The sequence below is a fragment of the Protopterus annectens genome, chromosome 4.part0 (assembly GCF_019279795.1).
Source record: "Protopterus annectens isolate FY-2018-M chromosome 4.part0, PAN1.0, whole genome shotgun sequence".
Lineage (NCBI taxonomy): Eukaryota > Metazoa > Chordata > Ceratodontiformes > Protopteridae > Protopterus > Protopterus annectens.
In genome coordinates this window covers 741,609,731-741,626,237 of record NC_056733.1, presented here as the reverse complement: position 1 = coordinate 741,626,237, position 16,507 = coordinate 741,609,731, and the positions used below count along the sequence as shown (strand labels likewise).

Here is a 16,507-nt window from a genome sequence, read left to right as displayed (position 1 = left end):
ATATATATATATATATATGTGTGTGTGTGTGTGTGTGTGTGTGTATATATATATATAAATATGTGTGTGTGTGTGTGTGTATATATATATATATATATATATATATATATATATATATATATATGTGTGTGTGTGTATATATATATATATATATATATATATATATATATATATATATATATGTGTGTGTGTTGTGCCTACTACAGATGATATATTGTTCTGGACAGTATGCATGCTCTACCTTGATGTAAGAATAAGGAGAAGGACTTTTTTGGCAAAATATTTGTTTATATATCTTTAAGGAATGTTAAAGATATCTTATCTTAGTTGCTTTTTTTTCGCATGTATTTGCTGTGCTCCCTTTCTGCTATGTCCTAGAAAGTCATCTGTCTCCAAAGTAAGACTGAGATGAGATGAGACAGGGATATTACAATGTGGTACCAATATGATAACAAGGGAAGCTTCCTCTCTTCTGACCTACATTTAACATTCACACTCCTACACACAGCATGCATGGACAGCTGTACATTCTCTGTTGCCATGCCATCCACAAGCACAATCCTGCTGCAGATTATTCCTTGCCTTCAGCCTTTCCTGACTGAGGTGAAACCACTTGCATCTACTAGTAACCAGACCTAGGAAAGGAAGAGCCCTGTCTGCACCTCCTCCTCAGAACAAAAGGCAGACAGAGGCACCCCCCTCTCCCAAACCTCTGGCACTAATTGTTGTACGTAAATAAGGCTGACTTAGAAAACAGATTTAGATTAATTTAAAATTAGCTCAAAAACATATGATTCTCTGTATCTTGAGCAGCAACTAGATAAAAACAATTGGTGTTTAAATCTTCAATGTGCGCCTGACTTCTACACTTCTTTATTTACTTTGGCATGCATGACAACACAGTAATGTACTATTTGTTATTTATCTGTCTGTGACCTACTGATAATTGAAGATACAGAGGTGTATCTTTATACACAGCATGTGCCAGCTTATGATAGGATAGTAGCTTTATACATGGCATGTGCCAGCTTATAATAGCTGCACAAGCACGAGCCATATTACTTTAGGGTAGGGGTTGTTACAAAAAGAACAAGAAGGTGACTGATGAAAATAAAAGCCCTCCCTAAAAAGATTAGTACTTCCTCAAATCAGTTCTGAGTAGACTTTCTACCCACATCCCCTTCATCCCATCTGAACTGTCTTCTGGCCCACTCATTCACTTGTCCTATCCAAAGTAAATGACCACCAGTAGCAGCAGCAGCGTACCTTGCTTGTGTCTGAGGAGACACACTACTTATGCCATATATTAGCACATAACACCACTAACACCAGTGAGGGGTGTCCACATAGGGGAGGATAACAAATACACACACAGTAAAGTACAATTTCCCTTAAGAGCACACAGAGATCACAGTCAGTCTGGGGCTGGTTTCTCCCTTTCTCTTCAGATACCCAATAAGACTCCCCACTGGCACAACTATAGGGTCCAGATCTCAGCCTAGTGGGCAAGCTAAAACTTCCATCACCCTCTCTGTTCAACCAGTGCTTCGTGTCCCTGCCGAAGTAGTTGACACACACACTTTCATATATGAGTTACATGCATACGCACAGACACTTCTGGGGCAGGCTGGCACAGATTCTCCAGCTGTGTCCCCTTTCTACCCAGTCTAAAAGGTAGTACCAGCTGCCACCACCCACTAATATCAGCTACTAAAAAGGCCCTTAACAAAGGGTGTCCAATTATTACTGTGCAATATCATTATCCAAATGGTAAGTGTGACTGAACAGCAATGCTTATTGGAGTGACTTGGACAGTATCACTATATACATGTAATGTACTCTAGAGCTTAAATTATTTCTACTCAAAACAGCTACAGTTGAAAAGTTTAAAAAATATTTAATAATAAATAATAAAAACACAAGACAATATTACTTACTACACAGTGCTAGTCAAGAGTTCAGAGATCACAGAGAAATACTTAAAATAATACAGTAGAAAAGTTCCGACATCAATACAGAAAAAAGACTAATCTAATCTTCCTATGCTCTAGCTATATCTAAGAGAAAACACATTTCTAAAATAAACTTACATATAGAGCATAGGCAGTGCTGGTGAGTTGGATGTTCTCAAGACAAATGCAAAATGCTCTCTGATTCTCTCATTCTTTAAATTGATAACACAAGTGTTGTTCACATTACATCATTCTGAACAATTTTGTGTTTTCCCAGGCTAACAGAAACTCAGAGTCAATAGCCCTTTTGATCTTGCAGCTGGTCAGGAAGTCAAAGCAATAAAAGAAATTATACACATAAATTCTGGCCATTATCTCTGGCCTCAAAACAATAGGAAGAATTCCTTCATTTAGACATCTCGGCTACGGGTTTTGACATCAAACAATTACATAATGCTTGACTTATCAACTTTCCTACAGCACAGTGCACTGTTGTTACATTTTTGCGGTTCCACATTTAACACCATTTTCCCATTTAAGAGAACAAGCCTGTGACATCTACAAAATTCTATCTGGCTAGGCTGGCAGCCTTCACATATCTTCACAGCCTGCAATATAAACATGGTATATTATATCCATCTGTATATCATTATGCAGTGCTTTCTATATTCTGTACCCAACGGACATATTATAGGGTCTCCTAATGATGGTACTTAATTTCTAGTGCTGTCTTCTGTGATACTGTCAATCAAAATTAGTACTAGCAACTCCCTAATGTCTAGCTGATCCCCCAACACTCTCTTTTTCACACTTACTACTTGTATTCCCTGGTGTCTAGCTGACCCTACCTTTCCTAAACTCTCTTTTTCTCTCTAAAACACACACACACATACACACACACACACACACACACACACACACACACACACGCACACACACACACACACAAAACTATCCAGAATGAAAAGTACAAGCAAAACCCTCAAAAAACACTTGGTGTGTAGGGTTATCCTCTGTCCCTTGTCTATACCTCACCTACATACCAGCTCTCCTACACAATACTTATACAAATGTGTGTATTGTATTGTCTTCATGCTGCCATGGTCTGCCACTAGCTGAAAGTTCCAGCATAAGATTCACATGCTACCTTGTCAGCTGGTAATGGTAACAGTGGGAACACCAGGCACCAGAAAGGTACATTTTTCTATTCTATTTTGAAATCTGCAGCAACAGTGTGGGAAAGGGCTACTGTCTACCTGAGAGGTGTTCAAAATGTGTATTTTTAGAGGACTACCTGTGGTAATCAAACATGGGGACAGTGCTTACCATGTCCATGTGGTGATACACCTGTGTCTGTTGACTCAGTTTGGGGCTTTTGTGTACCCAGAGCTACCTGTGGGTAGTTTTATAGCTTGGGTTGTGACCATGCATTATGCTTCAGTTATCACTGCATTGATAAAGCCTGATTCTGTGTGCTGGTGCAGAGGCCACACATGACCACATGGACGGCTTCCTGTGCACAAGGCTTAGCAGAAGGACAGTTTTAGTTACTCCTACACAGGTAGTACTTACCTCATAACAAACAGATACAATAAATCTAAGGGCAAAAGGCTGCAGATTTGCAGACATATCAGTTAGTTTACCTAGCACTGTATTCACGGAAGGAGACAAAGGTGTATGCTTCTAAAGTCAGCAAGAAAACATAAATTCTGCATCTTATTTATTGTTCATATCAGTAGTTCCCATTTGTCAGGTTTAGACCTATTTGTAAGCATAGATTACTTATGGCACATTTTTATTTATTAGAAAACATACCATTGTATTATTCTGGTATTATTTTTAACAGGTTCAAATATTTCAGTTCAATATGAGATAGAGTGCAGAATGCAGAATCTAAATTTTTCTGAAAAAAGCAAGGCTGTTATCCAGCAAGATGGTGTCCTTCAGACTTGACAATATTGTGCAAAGCCTGTATGCTCCCAAGCATCATTTAGTAAAAACATTATAAATACTGGCTGAAATGTCATGTAATATATATAGATGTGTGTGTGTGTGTGTGTGTATTGTTATAGTGTAATGGTTTCATTCTATTCTTGGAGACAGTGCTTTGTAATAATACTGGAAATAATACAAAACAGCTGAAGCAAAACAAAAGATATCTAAAAATACAGTTAGAAATCTACTACAATATTTGATTTGGCTCTCTAAAACAAGTAAACTTCAAGATGGATGAAGTACCTTTTATTGTTTTAACTTTGGGTCCAGTCATATTGAGTCGATGTACTGCATCTTCCAGACACTCAGGCATCACTTGTGGGTACTGTTGTGACTTAGCTCCAATATTTGTTCCCAACCATACTTTGAGGATATTACTATAAGGAATGTATGTAAAACCAGACTATTCGCTGCAGCAGGATATTAAGCCATGCTGCAAGCACACTGTACAGGAATATAAAGCCGCTGTAGCAGGGTGTAAAGTCATGCTACAGACACAGTGGGGAAAGATAAAAAGTGAAGCTGTGGTAGGGTATAAAACCAAATTGCAGGCATTCTGTGGCAGTGTCAAGTCAAGTTCTGGAACAGGCATGCTGTGGCAGTGTAAAAATTCATACTTCTGCAGAGTGGAACGTCACACTGCAAGCACACCATGGCATGGTAGAAAGCAACACCATAAACACATTGCAGTAGGGAGTAAAGCCATGCCACAAGCATGCTGTGGCAAGATGTAAAGCCACACTGCATCCATATTGTAGCAGGATATAAAGCCTAATCACAGGTATGCTGTTACAGGGTGTAAAGTCATGCTGTCATACTTCATGTACACTGTGACAGGGTATAATGTCACACCACAGATGTGTTGCAGAAAGCCTTGGTCATATGATGAAGAGCTATATTCTTCATTACCCACTTTGATAGCCCTGTGCATAGGGTGCCTGCAGATGTGTTGAAATCAGCATGCAGTGTAATGCTCTTGTTGTAGAAGTCTGGGCTTATACCCTCCTGTTACACAGACACTTTCCTGTATCCAACTTGAAGTACTTCCGAGAAGCATCTTTACAGCCAGTTGAATGGTCACTGCCATGTGGTTTTGACTTTGTGGATTTACGATCAGATCTTGGACGGACAGTCTGACAATAAAAATCCATGCACTTTTCCTGCCTGAAGCAGGCACAGAAATGACCTTTAGTTATTCGATCTTTGTTACCAGTTACCCTCCTGACCAATGCATGCCCTTTACCAAATCTGGGTTCCTGGCATGGGATAACACCCACTGCTTCAATGATCCTCATGTGTGTAAATGCATTTTTTAACCTCAGATAATTCCAAAGAAACAAGTTCTGGGCCAAGAATAGCATCTACTTGAACAAAAGCACAACTGTCAAGCTGGTGGTGTAAGTTCTAACCTTTAATTTGATTACATTACTGCTACATGTTCTGGTACACAATGTTTCCTGAATGGCCTTACAAATACTGTTAATGAAATAAGTGCCTTCTTATTTCTGTACATTGTGTAATTTCTGTGTTCTTTACATGAATGCAGATACTGGTTTTAATTATCAAGTATTAGGACATGCACCTCAGCTTAGTTTTAAGTAAGTACTTTTACCTAGTTGAATTGTTTAAATATACCCTATTACAAAAATCAGAAATTCAAACACAGCATTTTCCTTTTGATACTTAGTGCTTTAATAACAGTTTCTTCAACATATTAAAACATGCATTAAATTATTCAACCTCGGTACCTCATTCATAAATTCTAAAAGAAAACTGCATTGTTTAAAAATCTACTGTCTCCTTCAACCAGATATTGCTAAGCTGCCCAGTTTGATTTTAATTACCCATCTTGCAAAATAAAGTATGGTACTTCTTCCAGAAATGTCACATAACATTTTTCCATGCATATTTCCTGGTATATTTACATGAGATATCAGCTGCAGATATGTGCACATATCCTATCAATACTCTGTTACACATCAAATGGTCCCAAGCAAGTTGTCTTTGTGTTCGTGGGTCATCCATTAAAAACAAAGTTGATCTCAGTGAACTTACACAGTCAGAAAAAGTCTGATCACAAGTCTCACTGAAACAGGCTGTGGTTCTTTCTACCTAGTTTCAGATATGTAAAGTAAATAAAATACAGAGTCCAATGTCTTATGTTATGGTTTATAGCATTATTGTACATAGCTCTTTTTGCATACTGATAAAAGTTACAAGTTTCCTTTCCCACAGTGGGACACTTGCTCATTACAAGTCAGGTAAACCACGTGATCTAGACCAGAAATATGACAAGTCCTAGAAACACTGCATGCTAAACATTTTCTTTTTGCTGTCGACCTAGTGTTTTTAGACAAAATGCTATATTTACAAGGCTAGTATTTATCAGCAAATATGTTTTAAATATAGTACCTATACAAGATGAAAGTCCTTTCCTTTTTCAGAAGTGAGACTTGTGCGTAGCCTTTTCAGTTTCTTTGGTCTGTAGTGTTGCCCTTCCATCGGTTTTAAGCATGAGAAACATGGCACTACGCCAGCTTTCTCAATAGCTGAAAGTATCGAGAGCCAAATGGCTGAGTTTCTTAAAGGCACCATGTGTACAGTTCTAGCAATTTCACTTATTCTCATTTATTCATTTAAAAGGTATTAATAAGACTTTGCTACATTAATTATCCAAATAGATATTGAATACTACTTGTAATGAAAGCTGCCAAAATACGCTGGGCTAACAGTGTGGATTCTCCTGGATTAGGTAAACTGGCATTTGTAGTCTGTCTTTGTTACAATTAAACTCATGTTTGAATAGATTGCATTTATGATGTGTGTTGTGGGGTCATCAGGCAGCATTCTTAGCAGACAGAAAAGTTGCCTTGGAGAATTTTGAATAAACTTCCCTGGCAATGTATTGAAGATGAACAAACACATTTACTTATTCAGGAAGGAATGGATCACTTGCCTTTTGACTCGTATGCAAAATACAAAAACTAGGCACATCTGTCTCTGCACCCTCAAAATTTTGTTTCAGTTTTGACACGCTGTGTGAAACGTGCAGCTATTTTTTTTAACTAATGCAATAAAAATAAGTAAATATATAAGAGCTGTATGCATCTAAAACAATTTTATTTTTTAGAAGAAAATAATGAAATATACAAAATACAGTTGTAAAAATGTATAAATCTGCATTTGTCTTTCAGCAAAATTGTATTTTTTATTCATAGGTTCATAGGAGTGTACTAGGCTAATGGCCCTGGAGCCTTTACAAGCCTAGCCCATAGAAGTGCCCTGGCATCATGACACCCGGCATTAGTTCCCAATGCCTCTATCAAGTAGAGCCACTGTAATGAGACTCATTGCGAACTTTCTATTACCCATCCAGTCATCAAGATTTCTCTTGAAGAGGGTCAGCGAGGTGCTCTGCTTGACATGTATGGGAAGTCTATTCCAGAGGATGGGCAGTCTCTGGGTGTGGAACCTGTCCCTCCAGCATGTTCTGCTGATTGTGATAATGAGGCTGAGGTCTCCGAAGTGTGTGGTGTGGAGGGATTGGGATTTCTTTAGCTGTAGCATTTTTAACTGACCTGGCTCAGACATGGCTTTGTAGGTCAAGCAGAGATCACCTCTAAATAGGCAATATGAGACAGAGAATAGATGGAGTCTTTTGAGTCTGTTCATGTAGGACATATGTTTAATGCCTATGATCCTCTTCGTGAGGTACTTCTGTGGCCTTTCCAGCTGTTGCAGGTGTCTAGTGAGGTACATGCCAAATGGGGCATTATACTCAATGATTGGTCTAATGAGGGAAGAGTAGAGAGAGATGATGACCTCTTTCGTCCTGGTTTCAAAACCCTTGGTAATGAGATGTGCCACATAGAAGGACTTTCTGACCACAGTGGCAATGTGGTGGTCGAAGGAGGGGTTGCTGTCAACCTGTGTCCTTAGCTCTCTTCTAATGCCTTCAGTGTTCAGCGGGCTCCCATCAGTGTGGTAATTAGTGGGAACTGAGTTTTTACCAAAGGGGATGACGAAGCATTTTTTGGCGTTAAGCTTAAGGCCATGGTTTCAACACCAGTCATTGGTCTCAGTGAGGCTTTTCTGTTGGATGTTTGCATCACTTGGGGAGTTAATAATGGCTCCCAGCTTGCAGTCGTCTGTGAACCTGGTCAGGCAGAGTCCTTTTGTGTTGGCCTGGATTTCTGAGAAGTAGATGCCAAACCGGAGAGGACCCAGGACCAATCCCTGTGGGATTCCACTTGTAACTGGTTGGCAGTCTGACTTGGAGTCCGCTACTTTCACACTGTGTGTTCTCTCTGTGAGCCAATTTGCAACCCACCTTGTGATACAGGGGTTGATGTTTAGTTTGGTGAGTTTATCAATTATTCCCGAGTGAGGAAAGGTATCAAAGGCCTTGGCCAGATTGAGGTGGGCTGTATGCACTGCCTTACCTTCATCCACAGCCCTGGTGACTGACTCAAAGAAGTCAACCAGGTTGAGCAGGCATGATCTCCCTTTCACAAAGCCAAATTGCATGGGGTCTAGAATTTGGAGATTTCCTATAGCTTTATTAATCAGGTCCATGATGATGTGCTCTATAGCTTTACATATCGGACTCATCAAGCTAATGGGGCAATAATCCCCAAGGTCTGTAGTCACTCCCCCTTTATGGAGAGGGATGACTGTAGTAGTGCACCATTCGGTACAGACAAAGCCTGAGGTGAGGTTATGACTGAACAGGGCACACAGATGTGGTGCCAGTTCACTTTGTAGTTCATGTAGAAATACAGCTAGGGATATTATCAGGTCCCATGAAAGCTGTATTCTTGGCCTTGGACAATGTAGTTTTAATCTGTGTTGCAGTAATGCTGGCTGCCTGGAATTCTTCTGGTATTGTGATTAGTCCTTTGGGGGGGGGGGGAGTTGGCACTGAAGCTGTCGGCCAGTATGTTGGCAATATCTGTTGGCTGAGTATAGGAGTGATCATTGTGCAGTATCTCAGAGCAAATCTGGGTATTGTTGTGGAGGTTCCTAATATAGCTATAGAAGGCTTTGTGATTGTTTTTAGTGTCTAGCGCAATTCTGCCTTCATAGCTGGCTTTGATGAGGGATCTCAACTTTTTGTTTGGGCTAATAAGGTAGTTTTAACAGCCTTGGAGCATCACCTTTTTCTGCAACAGTTTATTCCTTCTGTTGTAGAGTTTATTAATGGCAGGGGACCACCAGATTGGCTTCCTTTTTTTTGGAGGACAGCATTTTGGTTCTGTTGGGCATGCTAGTTCCATGCATTTGTGTACATGTTCGTACAGTGTATTGGTGTATGATTCGGCAGCCATGCAGCCATTTTGCATTGACATGGGTGCCGCCGTGAAGTTAGCCATCTCTGTTTTTAGGAGTCCAAAGTCAGCTTTGGAGTAGTTTTTCAAGGTGGTTACCTTTGTGGGGTGTGTGAATGAGATGTGGCTTTCCATGATGATTACTTTATGGTCGGATCTGACCAGGGAGGGATTGATACTGGTGTAGAGCAACGGTCACCCATCTTTGTAATTAATAACCAGGTCAAGTATGTTGCTTTCTCTAGTGGGGGTCAGAATGAGCTGATCCAGGGCATTGGAACTGATGAATTCCAGGAAGCGTTGGGCCAATGTATTGGTGTTTAAGTAGTTTTCCCAGTTGATGGAGGAGTAGTTGAAGTCTCCTAGTAAGAGAGTGTTGGGTTGGACCTTGATTGATTCCAGGGTGCTTAGGAAAGTGGAGTAAGAGTCTAGGGACATGGCTGGGGACCTATAATAGGCTATGACCTGGATTGCCATCTTACCCAATGTTAGTTGTGCCTGAAGTATTTCAGATGCGTTATGCTGGGCTACTAGTCTGGAGGTGTGCATATCCTTTATGAATATGGAGACACCACCGCCTTTGGAGCTTCGGTCCATGTTTTGGGGCCGAAAGGTGTGGAATGAGTTATAGCCTGGTAGTGCAGGGGTGCTTTCTGCCACTTTAAACCAGGTCTCTGTTACAGCACAAATGTAGATGCTCTCCATTTTGAGGAGTGCTTAAAGAGAGTGCATCTTGAGATTTAGACTTCTAGTGCTGAGCAGCATAACCTTCAGACTGCATTTATTTATAGCTGTTATGGTGGTAATTTGGTCTTTGGAACACCGCCTAATAAAGGAACTATAGGGGTAGCAAGAGTCTTAGCCAGTACCCGGAAACCCAGGGGTGACAGATGCAGGCCATCTATGGCAAAGCATCAAGGTCTGTCAATCATGTCATCCCAAGCAGATAGATACTGGATCCCCTTAGAATGACAGCAGAAACTTAGGCAATTGTTGAAGTCAATCATTTTTTGTTTGTACTGCGGTATAATTCTGGGTTATGGTAGGATACTGCTCAGGGCTAGTGTCATACCTGCCTGGGCTATATAATCTGAGAGCTCCACCATGTCTCTTTTCATGTAGTCCAGGGAGGTCCGTTTCAGGTCATTCACACCCACATGGACAATGACAAAGTCATACTTGTACTTGTAGTGCAGTGACCTTAGTGCATTAGTGCTTAGTGTGTTATGTGTCGGATTCTGGCATCTGACAGACAGCTGACTGCTACCTTCTCCTTATTCAGCCTAGTGAGTGGGACATCTGTGTGCCTCACTATTGAGTCACCTATGATTAGTGTATTGGACAAGGTGTTTAGCCTTAGGGGCTTAGGTTGAGGAGCACACTGTGGAGGTGAGCTATGTGTCCTGCGGTTTGTGCTGTCTTGTGTTTCTGTCTTGGAGGCCTCTGCTGTTTGAGTAAATTTCTATTGAGAGCCTCTGCGAAGGTGTGTGTGTGGTTTGTGTTTTTATGTGAGAGCTGTGATAGTGGGTGCTCTGAAGGGCTATGTGTTCCATGTGGTATGGTGCAGGTGTTGACCTTCTCCTCTTTTTCCAGCTAGTCGGTCTTGGTTGGAGAATGCATAGCTTCCAATTTGTTGATATAAGTGCATCTCTCACAAGTCTGAGTGTTGGGAGGTAAGAGAAAAGGGTTGTCTATGTACATGAGACAGTTGCTGCCGTGCCTCAGAATGCCCAAGTGCACCAGGTTAATAGGAGAAAGCACAGAGAACTGCCCTTTAATCATCCCAGGAGGGGTTGTCATAACTACTAAGTACTGGAGCTATTTCCATGAAGAATGACTAGTGCTAATGGCACTTAGGTGTGCTACAATAATTGTTACAAAAAACTGTCAAAGTGGAAAGTGATTAGGCTATTTGAAGTGCAAGTGAGAAAGAACTAGCAAGATCTAAAGGGAAAAACTGAAGAGCAGACTTTCTGGCACCAGTAATAGTTTGCCTCAGCTTGGCACAACAGTGTGGAGCTTAAACAAATGCAAACCTGTGCAAATGCGGACTTTTAAAACAGAAAGTTGAAAGGGATGGAAAAACTTCCCAAACAGCTAATAAACTACAATTTCTGGGCCAGAACCACTCCTCTTGTGGTAGATAGGCTACCTAGTGCGTACCACTCCCACTGATAAGCTAGAAGGCTTCCCTCCAACCCAGAAAGGCTGGGGGGGGGGGGCTCAGAAGCTTACAAACAGTCCTGGATACAGCAAATATGTATCTGGACTACACTAGTTACAGAAAAGGTGTGAAACAAATGCAAATGTGGGCTTTTAAAACATAAAGTTAAAGCAGCTAAAACATCAATAAAAACAATTCAAATGCAGTGCAAGCTAGCACACTTAAGTGTTTAGCAATATTAAAACAAATCCAGTTTAAATAAATGCAATAAAATTAAAAAAATGACTAAAAACAAGAGAATGCTTTTAACTGCAAACAAATCAGTTATATGATATACTCATTGGCAGGAAATCAGAACAAACAAACAGATGCTTAACAAATGGAGAACATTTCCAGTTATTAAGCAAGAAACATCCTTATTAAATGATCACTTATGACATTGGCAATTTTACATTTATATAAATGAAAACAAACCATAGTGACATAATTTTAGTTGCAAATATTATAATATATCTAGTCACTGTCAGTCAAACATTACACAGCTCATTCAAATTCTGCCTTTTTTAAAACCTTGTTCCTCATCTGCATGTATTGTTCCCCAAAGTCCTATTTTTTCTATGTAATGTGCTCCTACCCTTTTCTAAAGATCCCATTTCCACTTGTTTTATCTCTGTTACTATATTACCTTCTTCTAGTACAGTTGGCTTAGACTTTGATTTACATTCCTTAGTAACTGATTTTTTTGGCAGGCACCATAATTAGACTTTGCAAGGTCTCACTGTGTTTAAACAATTCCGATTCTGGGTCATAGCTCAAAAAATAATTTACTTAGTCATACCAATTTGCTCACCCATTATTTCTGTTAGTGGTCTGCACTGAATTTTTAAAGTCTGCCAACTCATTACACTCCTTGAAATATGTTTCCAATAATCTCTTTCTTCTCTATCATGCCTCCAACATTTGCTATCTGTCTGAGGAAAAATTCTTTGGAGTGTACTTGGGGTATAAAAATACTTATGTAAACACTTCCTAGCAAAAATCCTGAATCTTCTAGACTTTGTTGCATATATGGGTGTTGCATATATGGGAGACATACATATATCCTCCCATTGTTTCTTTGTGAAATGCTTATCCAATCTCTCTTCCCAATCGTTTCTAACCTGGTTGATTCTTATAGTTATCAAGCAATGTTTTATATGCTTTACTAAGTATTCAATTTTTAACAGCAGCTTCTGTTCTAGATTCCACTAAAGCTCTACCAGTGCTGGTCTTTCACTTAGGATCCCCCTATTTCTTACTCTTTGCCTATACTCTGGTATCAATGTCAGATAGGGAAGACAATCTCTATCAATCCCAGATAGGGAAGACAATATCTAGTCTGCAGTCCAAATAAATTATTGGCCTCTTCCCATTCTATTACTTTTCCCTCTCTAATTATTTGCTCCCAATATATTGGTTCTTTTGAGAATGAAACTGATTTCAAACAGATAAACATATCAGAGCACCCTCTATTTTTTCCAACCTTCCCACTTCCATTCAATGACTATTGCCATAAATGGAGAGCAACTTCCTTCAAAATTAAGTAACTATTCAAACAAGGAGTTTATATCTAATTCTGAAATTAACAGGAAAAGCTTAACTCGGGACCCTTTTAAGTTCAGAGTGCATCTGGTGAGCAGCAATTATGTCTGGAACTAATTACCTTAGAGTTTTCTAAAACTGCTAACAGTCAGATGAAAATAGTTCACAGTAAACCTTCAGTTAATGGCAGAAGATGGTTGAATTGACCGTTCCCCCACCCCATTGCCACCTATTTAAAACTATTTGATTTATATTTCATTGTACAAGTAAGTGTATAACTGCTAACATTTAACTTTCAAGGTGCATTTTTTAAATTTATTTAATTCAAGTAACGAATTTTATTTTGTTTTGAAAACTTCTGGCTAGTAGTGTATTTATTATTTTAAGGGTGTGGAATTGGTGAATTAATAGTTGCTAGCATTCACCTTTCAAACAGTGATAGTTTCAGCCATAGCTACTAAATGAGTATATGATGGACATTTTATTTTAAGGGTGGACAATAATTGTGTTCTTGGTATACTAGACTGGTTTAGCTGCCCGAAACAACTTATCACAAAGGCTGGAAAAAAGGTATTGACACTACACAGATATCATTAGTCCCTCTTGGGGAAACACTGACTGGGATTCATAGCCAAGTGCTTCAAAGCTGTGCAGCTTTAAAAATTAACGATTCTGCATGTGGTCTGAACCTACTTAGATATGAATCAGGGCTTGCATACCAATAACTGATGGCAAAGATAGTTAGTTGATCCTCTTTATGGGGACGTGATGATAGGCAAGGTAAAGTTATGTTAAGAAAGAGCAAATAATTGAAGTGGTTGATGTCACAGAAAACATGTGAAGTGTGCTTGAGGATGTGCTTGTGCACATGTACAATGAAGCATTTCATGGATGCTACATGCACAGTGGCAGACAGGTCAATGAGGGACAGCACACTAAAGTGCTAACCCAGGTCATTATATAAAGTGAGAGAAAGGACACAGATAGAAAAGGAAGAATAGCAAGCAGAGGAAAACACCTAAGGAACCACAATGCTAAATGGAGACGGATGAATGACACTTTTTTGAAGCAAAAGCTCATATTTTTCATATCAAAGGAGGAAGATAGTTGGGGAAGGTATTGAGGAATAGCTGTGGGAGTGACAGAGGGAACAGGAAATGTCAGAGAGATAAACATATAATGCAGACATCACTGGGTATTTGCACAAAAGGTTGAGCCAACAGTTTATGGAAGCAGACAGACATTGGGCATTTTGTAAAAGGGAGAACTGTACAACAAACAAGGTATGGAGAGTGACATACAAGGTGGGTTAATACATATAGTCATAGTGTAGTCCACTTAGAGCCAGCTTCTCCTCAATCCAAATAAAACCAAACTCCTCATCTTCCAATCCTCCAATTCTTCTAAAAACACCCCACATTTCACTATTCAAGCCAAGGATAATACCTCCATTTCACCAACTGCCCACACAAAACTACTTGGTGTACTGATAGACAATAATCTCAAATTTGACACCAACATATCACTAACAATAAAAAAAAAGTTAAAAAAATGTGTGCCTTATATAGAAGCCACCAATACCTCACCAAACCAGCAAGAATCTCTATCGCCACTTCCCAACTAATCTCCACCCTACTCTATGCATCACCCATACTTACTAATCTTTGACAGTCAGACCTAGACAAACTCTAAGCCTGCTATGATAACATCACAAAATGTGCCACTGGTGCCTCCTACCACAGTCACCACTGTGTCTCCCTTAGAAACCTTGACTTGATTGAACTCCCACAACTCCTACACCAAACTCAACTCACCTTTGCTCATAAACTAGTAAACCACCCTCTCTCCGTATCCCATCGGTCCATACAATTCTCAAACCCTACCACTCTACTAGACCACTATGCTCCAGCAACAAAAATCTACTCCAGGTCACCAAAGCCAAAAACTCAGCAGGTGAAACACTTTTTTCCTGCGCTATATCCAAGCTCTGGAACAACCTTCCCAATGCCATAACTACCCTTCCTTCCTACAGTTTTTTCAAGACTGCACTTAAATCTTACCTAATTTCTAATTAGTTTTATCCTTGTCCAAACCCTGACTAATACCCCCCCCCTCAACCCTTCTCTCCTTTCCCAGATGTAGATAGAGTATCCTCTCTATCACTATAAAACTGAACTGAAGATTACTCACTGCTTGTTAATCCTTCCAGGATTTAGTTATCTTTAGGTCTATTATTATTATTATCTAGTCGCTGTCTAGAAAATTTGTAGCACTGTGTTTTACTTCTGATTTCTCAATGTTTGTAATTAGAGCTTACTACTCAAGTGTACCAATTTTGCTCCTGTATTACTCCATGTCATGATCATTTCTAGTGTGCACATACCTTTATTGTTATTGTTTTCCCATCTACCATGTATTTCTGTGGAGCTTTTCTCCCCGGGCCTCCGCTGAAAAAGGACCTGTGTCCAGTCGTAATTTCCCAGTAAACAAATGTAAATAAAAATAAATATATAAGCTAGTACACATTTTGAGCAGCCTACTCCACAAGTCAAGGGGAAAAGCCACAGGTCAACTAGCGTACACAGCCAGGAAGGCAGCATAGATTCCCAGTCCAACAACTGCTGATTATAAACAGAGCTTGCCAAAGGCAAATATGCATAATAGCTTACAGAGTCCCTCATATATATTGTTTTATGATTTTGCAGATTCGACTGGTGGAGGGTCTAGCACTAGGAGGTAGAAAATGCCTGATATCAGCAGGTCACCTTAGGCTGGCAACAGCAATGATGTGCACATGACACAGTCTAATGACACATTGGCATTGTCACTAACAAGCTGGAAGTCTCACACACATCCTCCACACATAAGCAACTTGCAGAGGGGCAAGCAGTATCTCTAGCTTCACCAGTGTTTGGTGGATTTCTTGTAACTGTGATTCTCCTCTCAGGATACATAGGAGTCCCCAGCCAAAATGGCATCTGTGAGCCAGATGGACCCTGTATGCACTTGTATATTACAGGGGAGATGCACAGTGTTTTGTGGCACTGCCATGTCACCAGGTTTGCCACTGACCTGGATGCAACACTTGGCATTAGTCAGTACATGTGCAGGTCAGTGATCTAGGCACAGACAACTACTACCCAAATCATTGTGGAGCTGGAATGTTGTGTAATACCTGTATGGTCTGCAGGATGACCTCCAGCTCCTGCACAGTGGCATGAAGTATTATGATAGGGAGTAATTACTGCCACTTAGGTCACTGGGAGCCAACATGGAATCCATTACTGCATCCATGAACTACTGTAAATAGTATCTGTTCTGTGGTCAAAAACAGCAAAAGAATTTAAGAGGGCATGGAATATCAAGAAAATAATTTGATGAGGAGATGAGTGATGCTTTTGTGTTTGTGTGTGAGTATGCAAGTGTGCTTGTGTATGCATGGGGTAGAATCCGTTTTTAAATCCCTTCTCGTTTCCCCAAAAAAAAAA

At 39.9% G+C, this 16,507-nt stretch overlaps 1 protein-coding gene across 1 annotated transcript in view; it reads right to left on the bottom strand.

Moving 5' to 3' along the window:
- Positions 1-7,150, bottom strand: part of LOC122799567 (catechol O-methyltransferase-like) — a 287,182-nt gene extending 280,032 nt beyond the window's left edge. The window contains exon 1 of the mRNA XM_044068702.1: positions 6,360-7,150. The gene's annotated coding sequence lies outside the window, so the exon portion shown is untranslated. The remainder of the gene's footprint in view (positions 1-6,359) is intronic.
- Positions 7,151-16,507: the final 9,357 nt, after the last annotated feature.